Raw genomic sequence first — 7,610 nt, 5'->3', positions numbered from 1 at the left:
TATATATCCAAAGGATTATAAATCGTTCTACTATAAGGGCACGTGCACACGAATGTTCATTGCAGCACTGTTTACAATAGCAAAGACCTGGAACCAACCCAAATGCCCATTGATGATAGACTGGACAGGGAAAATGTGGTACATATACACCATGGAATATTATGCAGCCGTCAAAAATTATGACTTCGTGTCCTTTGTAGGGACATGGATGAACCTGGAAACCATCATTCTCAGCAAACTGACACAAGAGCAGAAAATCAAACACCACATGTTCTCACTCATAGGCGGGTGTTGAACAATGAGGACACATGGACACGGGGAGGGGAGCACTACACACTGGGGTCTGTTGGAGGGAAATGGGGGAGAGACGAGGGATGGGGAGGTGGAGAGAGATAGAAATTACAGATATAGGTGAGGGGGAGGAAGGCAGCAAATCACACTGCCATGTGTGTAGCTATGCAACAATCTTGCAAGTTCTTCACATGTACCCCAAAACCTAAAATGCAATAAAAAAATTTAAAAAAAAAAAAGAAAGAAAGAAACTACCCCCACATTTCAGCCCCAGGAAAAGAATACATTCCCTCACTAGGACCAAAAGGAAACTTGTTTCTGGACCTCCTAATTTACCTGTTCCTAAAAAAGTCATAATTGAATACATAGTCAACATATAGTCTTTTTATATCCATATATTTGTTACAAAATAAAGAGCTTTTGTCAGTGCCTATTGAGCATCACAGTGAATATGCAGTATTAAATTATAGCTGGTATCATAGGCACACGCTATCATGCCCAGCTAAATTTTGTATTTTTAGTAGAAATGGAGTTTCACCATGTTGGCCAAGATAGTCTTGATCTCCTGACCTCCTGATCTGCCCTCATCAGCCTCCTAAAGTGCTGGAATTACAGGCGTGAGCCACTGTGCCCGGCCTGCAGTATTGAAGCTTAAACCAGTATTTTGTTTAAACAAATGCATAACCTAGATTGTGACATATGTATATAAAATGTTGGGAATCCAATTCATATCATTTATAATCTGTGTTATATAAATGCAGTACTTCCCATTATTAATGATAGTTTCTGGTGTGCATGAGGGGAAATAAAAACATTATACATAAAATAGTAATTTTGCCAGGCCTTAATCCAACTGTAAGCACATTTAAAAAGATTCTTAGGTTTGAGATATTTATTTAATAAACAAAAGGAATACTTATATGTTAATTAAGACAATAGTTTAATATTAAAAAATGAAGCTTTACTTCATATACATTATCTGATATATTTAAATATTTTACTCATCCACTTAAAATTTATTGTGCAAAGGTTGCTACAATTTTTTCAGATAAAAAATATTTTTGAGTTCAAAAAGATGTGTTTGAACATACAAAATAAAATTTATGTTTGCTGTGTGCCAATATTCTCCATTAAATTTTGGATTAAACAATTGACTTGAGATCTTACATTAGTTAACATTACAATTCCCACAATTTGAGATTTAAGAAACTATAAGAAATTTAATAAGGAGACAAAATATGATTTATGGCTTATAAAGAGTTAAGAAATTTGATAGAAATTTGCATGAAATAGAGAAAATATTATCTTATTCTATTAAACATTCTAGGTTCTTTGAGGAGTTTAGATGATATTTCATACATGCTCAATTTTTATAAAGTATATATTACCTGTCATTCAGATAATCTACAAATCAAGTGCAGATGAATACAAGAAATTTCTTTGCTATATATGATTCATTTTGAAGTTGTATATACAATTAATTCATAAAGTTTTAAATTTAACATTAGAGACTAAACTAGATGCATCTGAAGTCCTACAGTCCATTCATTTAAAACACACTTCCATTGAAATTGGAAATCCAGAACTTCGTATTTAAATGAAAATCATAGCTTAGGGAAGAGATACACACACACACACACACACACACACACACACACACACACACACACACACAGAGAGAGAGTGGGGTGGAGAGAGAGAGAGAAAATATACTATTGGAGAAAATGGGCATCTCATCTCCACTGCCATCATAAAGATCTTCATAAAACTTGATGACAATAATCATTTTTTTCATTTCTTAACTTTCAAATATATCCGATAGTTGATAAGGAGTTCTAGTTTTGCATGCTAAAAATTATGTATTATTTTAAAATATAATATTTTTGGCATCCTTGAGAACAGAAGCTATTGTAAATAGATGTTAGTCTCAATACAGTCAACCTATGTAGTTATTCAGACTACAAACATTCATTTTACCATACAAGCAGGAATCTCCTCAGATGGAGAAGTGAAAGAATTACAAAACTGTGTAAAAATAAGAGTCTGTGGTTTTATTACTACAAAGAAAAATATGTCAAGAACCATTGAATTGTGGGAATGTTCGTAATAAAATATCACTTATAAAATTATATTGCACTATCTTCCTTACCCATTGTATTCATTCTCTTTTCCAACTCCCCCATCACCTTTTCACATCCTTAATGAAGTCATAATTTGTAGTTGGCAAAATGTTTTTTTAAAGTATCCATTTATTATATAGAGAATAAACCAGTGGTAAAACTTTAATGATATTTTCATTGTTGTTGCTGGAAAGGGTGGTTATATCTGAAATTACAGGAATTGTTTTGTTTTAAGTTTTCTTGAAGCTGATAAGAATTTATTGTTATTTTAAGTTCTAAATATTATTTGTAATACCATAACACTGCTTAAAATTTATTAAGTAATATTTCAGACATCACATAAATTTTTCATAAAGATAAAATGTTGAATGGAAAATGATGAATATTTACCCCAAAGCCAGTTCAGGATTCAGGGATATCAGTTAATAACAAAAATGTAGTTTTATGAAAATTGAAATATTTCCCTGAGATTGGAACATCTTATCTCAATAATTAGCTTAATATGCTCAAAAAACAAGAATATTCTGATATACATAAAATAGTTGCTGGTTATGAGTGTTAATAAATAGCATTTTAAATAATTATAGATTTCACAGCTTTCCTAAGAGGTTAGTTTCCCTTATCCTTGAGTTATTGGTTTACCAAGTTTTCTCCATTAACAATATCTTAGTTTTCTTATTTAAAAATTCATAAATTTTGTATAATTTATTATCATGATGAATAAAAATCATTTTATTGAATGATACTGTAGGCTAGAGATAGCATAAAGTATTATTTCCTTGTTTTTTGAGATCAATAAGAGATTATAATTAAATTTTATATCAAGTAAACAAGAATACATTTCATGAATTCCTAAAAACATCAAACGTTTATGAAGAACACTTAGTAACTTTTTTAAGAACCTAATCGAGTATAAGGATAACACAATAAAAATATGAATTAATTAAAACATATTTTCCCTATAATATTTGCCTTAATATCATATTAGTGACTGACTTCAATTCATAGAGGAACAATTATTATACATACTCTTTATGAATTTCTGATGATTTGAAATTCATTTGTGTTAGCTTCCAGATAGAAGAAGGCTGTGTAAAATGTACACTTAAATAAGAAACAAAGAAAAAACAATGAACTCACTAATGTTTCTCTCATATGGAAAATATTTGTGATATTCCTCCTTTTGTTTTTATCTTAGAAATCAGCTTATTTTTCTCTCTTGCAACTTCTCTAACAATGAAACTGAATCATGGAGCTTTAGTTAATTACCTCACATATGTAGGCTCTCCCTTTCTAGACCTTGTTTGTACTTCCTAGAAACAAGGGATGTGAGACATTAGAAGCCAAATAAAATGAGAAGAAAGCCAATATGAGGAGACTTGAGAGTATTTCCTGGTGAAATCATGGGAACCTACATCAACACAGTATAACTGTGGCATTATAAAAAGGCAAGCAGGGCACATTTAGGCAGACATTAATTAAGAGATTCTGGCTCCTCATCTTTTCTCAAGTCTTGTGTGAAACATAAGGAATCTAGTTCCTCAGAAGAAAGGCAGGACATAGCTGGGCTATGGGAGAGAGAGAGTTGATCTTCATATGATAGTGAAGTTAGAAATGAGAAGACTTGGAGTCAGAATCTGTGGAGGGTGCAACTTAATTAGGAACTATGTATTAATAGAAGACTTACCTAGAAAAATGGTATTTGCAGAACCAGGGAGAAGCAGAGGGGGCAAATTGGGAGCTGTGCCCTGACTGCATCCAGATAAAAGGCCACAAATTACAATGGCTGCAAACAGTTTTTTTTTTATTATTTTTATTAATTAATTAATTAATTTATTTATTTATTTATTATTGCATTTTAGGTCTTGGGGTACATGTGATGAACATGCAAGATTGTTGCATAGGTACACACATGGCAGTGTGGTTTGCTGCCTTCCGTCCCCTCACCTGTATCTGTCATTTCTCCCCATGCTATCTCTTCCCACCTCCCCACCCCCCGCCCCTCCCCCATTTCCCCCCAACGGACCCGTGTGTAGTGCTCCCCTCCCTGTGTCCATGTGTTCTCATTGTTCAACACCCGCCTATGAGTGAGAATATACAGTGTTTGATTTTCTGCTCTTGTGTCAGTTTGCTGAGAATGATGGTTTCCAGGTTCATCCATGTCCCTACAAAGGACGTGAACTCATCGTTTTTGATGGCTGCGTAATATTCCATGGTGTATATGTACCACATTTTCCCTATCCAGTCTATCATCATTGGGCATTTGGGTTGGTTCCAGGTCTTTGCTATTGTAAACAGTGCTGCAATGAACATTCGTGTGCACGTGTCCTTGTAGTAGAATGATTTATAATCCTTTGGATATATACCCAGTAATGGGACTGCTGGGTCAAATGGGATTTCTATTTTTAGGTCCTTGAGGAATTGCCACACTGTCTTCCACAATGGTTGAATTAATTTACATTCCCACCAACAGTGTAAAACGATCCTAAATATATATGCACCCAATACAGGAGCACCCAGATACATAAGGCAAGTTCTTAATGACTTACAAAGAGACTTAGACTCCCACACAATAATAGTGGGAGACTTTAACACCACATTGTCAATATTAGACAGATCAACCAGACAGAAAATCAACAAGGATATCCAGGACCTGAATACAGACCTGGAACAAGCAAACCTAATAGACATTTACAGAACTCTCCACCCCAAATCCACAGAATATACATTCTTCTCAGCACCACATCACACCTACTCTAAAATTGACCACATAATTGGCAATAAATCACTCCTCAGCAAATGCAAAAGAACAGAAATCATAACAAACAGTCTCTCAGACCACAGTGCAATCGAGTTCGAACTCAGAATGCAGAAACTAACTCAGAACCGCACAGCTTCATGGAAACTGAACAACTTGCTCTTGAATTGTGACTGGATAAACAATGAAATGAAGGCAGAAATAAAGATGTTCTTCGGAACCAATGAGAACGAAGACACAACATACCAGAATCTCTGGGACACATTTAAAGCAGTCTCTAGAGGAAAATATATAGCAATGAGTGCCCACATGAGAAGAAAGGAGAGATCTAAAATTGACACCTTATCATCAAAATTGAAAGAGCTAGAGGAGCAAGATCAAAAAAACTCAAAACCTAGCAGAAGACAGGAAATAACTAAGATCAGAGCAGAACTGAAGGAAATAGAGACACAAAAAACTCTTCAAAAAATCAATAAATCCAGGAGCTGGTTTTTTGCAAACAGTTTTATTGGAAGCAGCAATTATAGAAAGCATTGCCTAGAAGGCCAGGAATGTGGAGTGACCTCACAAAAGAGTAAAGAGAAAACAAAGGATAGTACAAATGACTAGTGAAGATATATATGTTTTCCTTTGTCCGTAGATTCCAGCTTTGCATAACTTCGATCTTTTGAATGCCTCTGGATTTTAAGATTAATACCTTTTTTAGCAAAAATGAAAAAAAAAATTTAACCATTATCTTTTTGAGCATTTATTTTTTCCCTTTCTTTCTGCATCCCTGTTTAAAGCTGATTTGAGACATGTTGAAAGATATCACAGGATCCTTAATATAGACTTCTTCCATATTTTCTGTTTTTCTGAACTGTATTCTATGTACTTTATTTTTTTCTATCATAAAATGTATTATTTTTTAACTGTCTAATCTGCTAGCTAATCTATCACTGATTTTTAAACTTTGACTGCACCATTATGTTTTTCAAACATTTCATTGAAAAAAAATCTTCTTGTTCTATGTGCAGAACTTTATATACTAATACTTCAGCTATACTAAACATGTTTATTTTATATTTATGTCTGATGATTGCAATATCTAAAGTCTACTAGATCTATTTCTACTATTTCAGGGAAATAGTTATCTTACAATGTTTAGGTGTAAGATTTGCTCTGAATTTGCTCAGTACATTGTAAATACAGTAGTAAGTGAAACATGAATCATATTGTTCATTTGTTTTTTACTGTTTCTCTCTTCACTATCAAAACCTATTTATTTTTCCTCAGTCCTTGCTCATTTTACCCCTTGCATTAATTTGTCTATTTTTCTTATCTTTTCTTTTCTTACCACTCGTTCCTTCTATTCTCACAATTTACCTGCCTCTTCTTCTGAACCATTACTGTCTTTCATATATCTGTAATTTAAAAACAAATTACTAATGTTCCAAGGGAATAGAGTAAACAACATGCAGCCCTGTAATTGTTAAAAGGGTACATGTCTCAGAGAAACCAAATAAATAAATTTGACATTTCTTTCTAATAGTCAGTGTGGTCTAACACTGACTTTTCCCCATCTTAATATAAAGAGCTCAGCATTCTGGCTCCTCCACATACATACAAATTAACCAGTACTTATGAAAATAAAAGTTTTCCAGGCCTTGAGGTGTTCTATGTTCCTGCAACAGATCAGTAAGGAGTAACAGAAGTCATGTTCTTTATATATTTACATATCAATGTCATTTTCTCAACATGTATCTAATATTGTTAGAAGAAAATAAAAAAATACTAGTTGACGGTGATTTAAACTTTCTGGATGTATTAAGGATATACACTGTTCTTACATCACTCTTCCTTTACATAATGCTGAAGATGAAAAATACTGTTCAAAATTTCAATGATAGATTTCCTCCTAATAAACTGGTATTCATTATCTCTACAAAAAATGAAAACTAGATAACCTCTGAAGTTATCCTTTTGTGCCTTTTTTTCCCTGTGGAACATAGAGACACATTTGAAGCTCATGCATGAAAAAAGGCATTGAGATGTATGTTGTGTGAGTGTGCTATTTTCTCCTTTGACTAATTTTCTATTTTTGTTTTATTATCTCATTTTCTATAACTTTATGAGAAACCAGCAGCCTTAAAACTTTTGCACAAAGAGAGTATGCATATAAATACATATCAGCTTGTAAATAGGTATTTGGAAATAAGTTAAAAGTTTCTAAAACTTAAAACCATCCCACATGCATTTGATATTTTCATGACAAAAATTATTGCTCTTCATGACTTTTTTGACCAGAAATAAACTGGAAAACCTGAATATACATAACTTCTCTATTTATCCATACCATGAAAATAAATATTAGCATTTCAAGAATATTACAATCTATTATTTTTGTCATAGCATATTATTGGTCTCACATAAAATTATAGACTTATTTTCATTAGAATTAA

The sequence above is a fragment of the Saimiri boliviensis genome (assembly GCF_048565385.1).
Source record: "Saimiri boliviensis isolate mSaiBol1 chromosome 19 unlocalized genomic scaffold, mSaiBol1.pri SUPER_19_unloc_1, whole genome shotgun sequence".
NCBI classification, from domain to species: Eukaryota; Metazoa; Chordata; class Mammalia; order Primates; family Cebidae; genus Saimiri; species Saimiri boliviensis.
Note: the sequence above shows the minus strand (reverse complement) of the source record.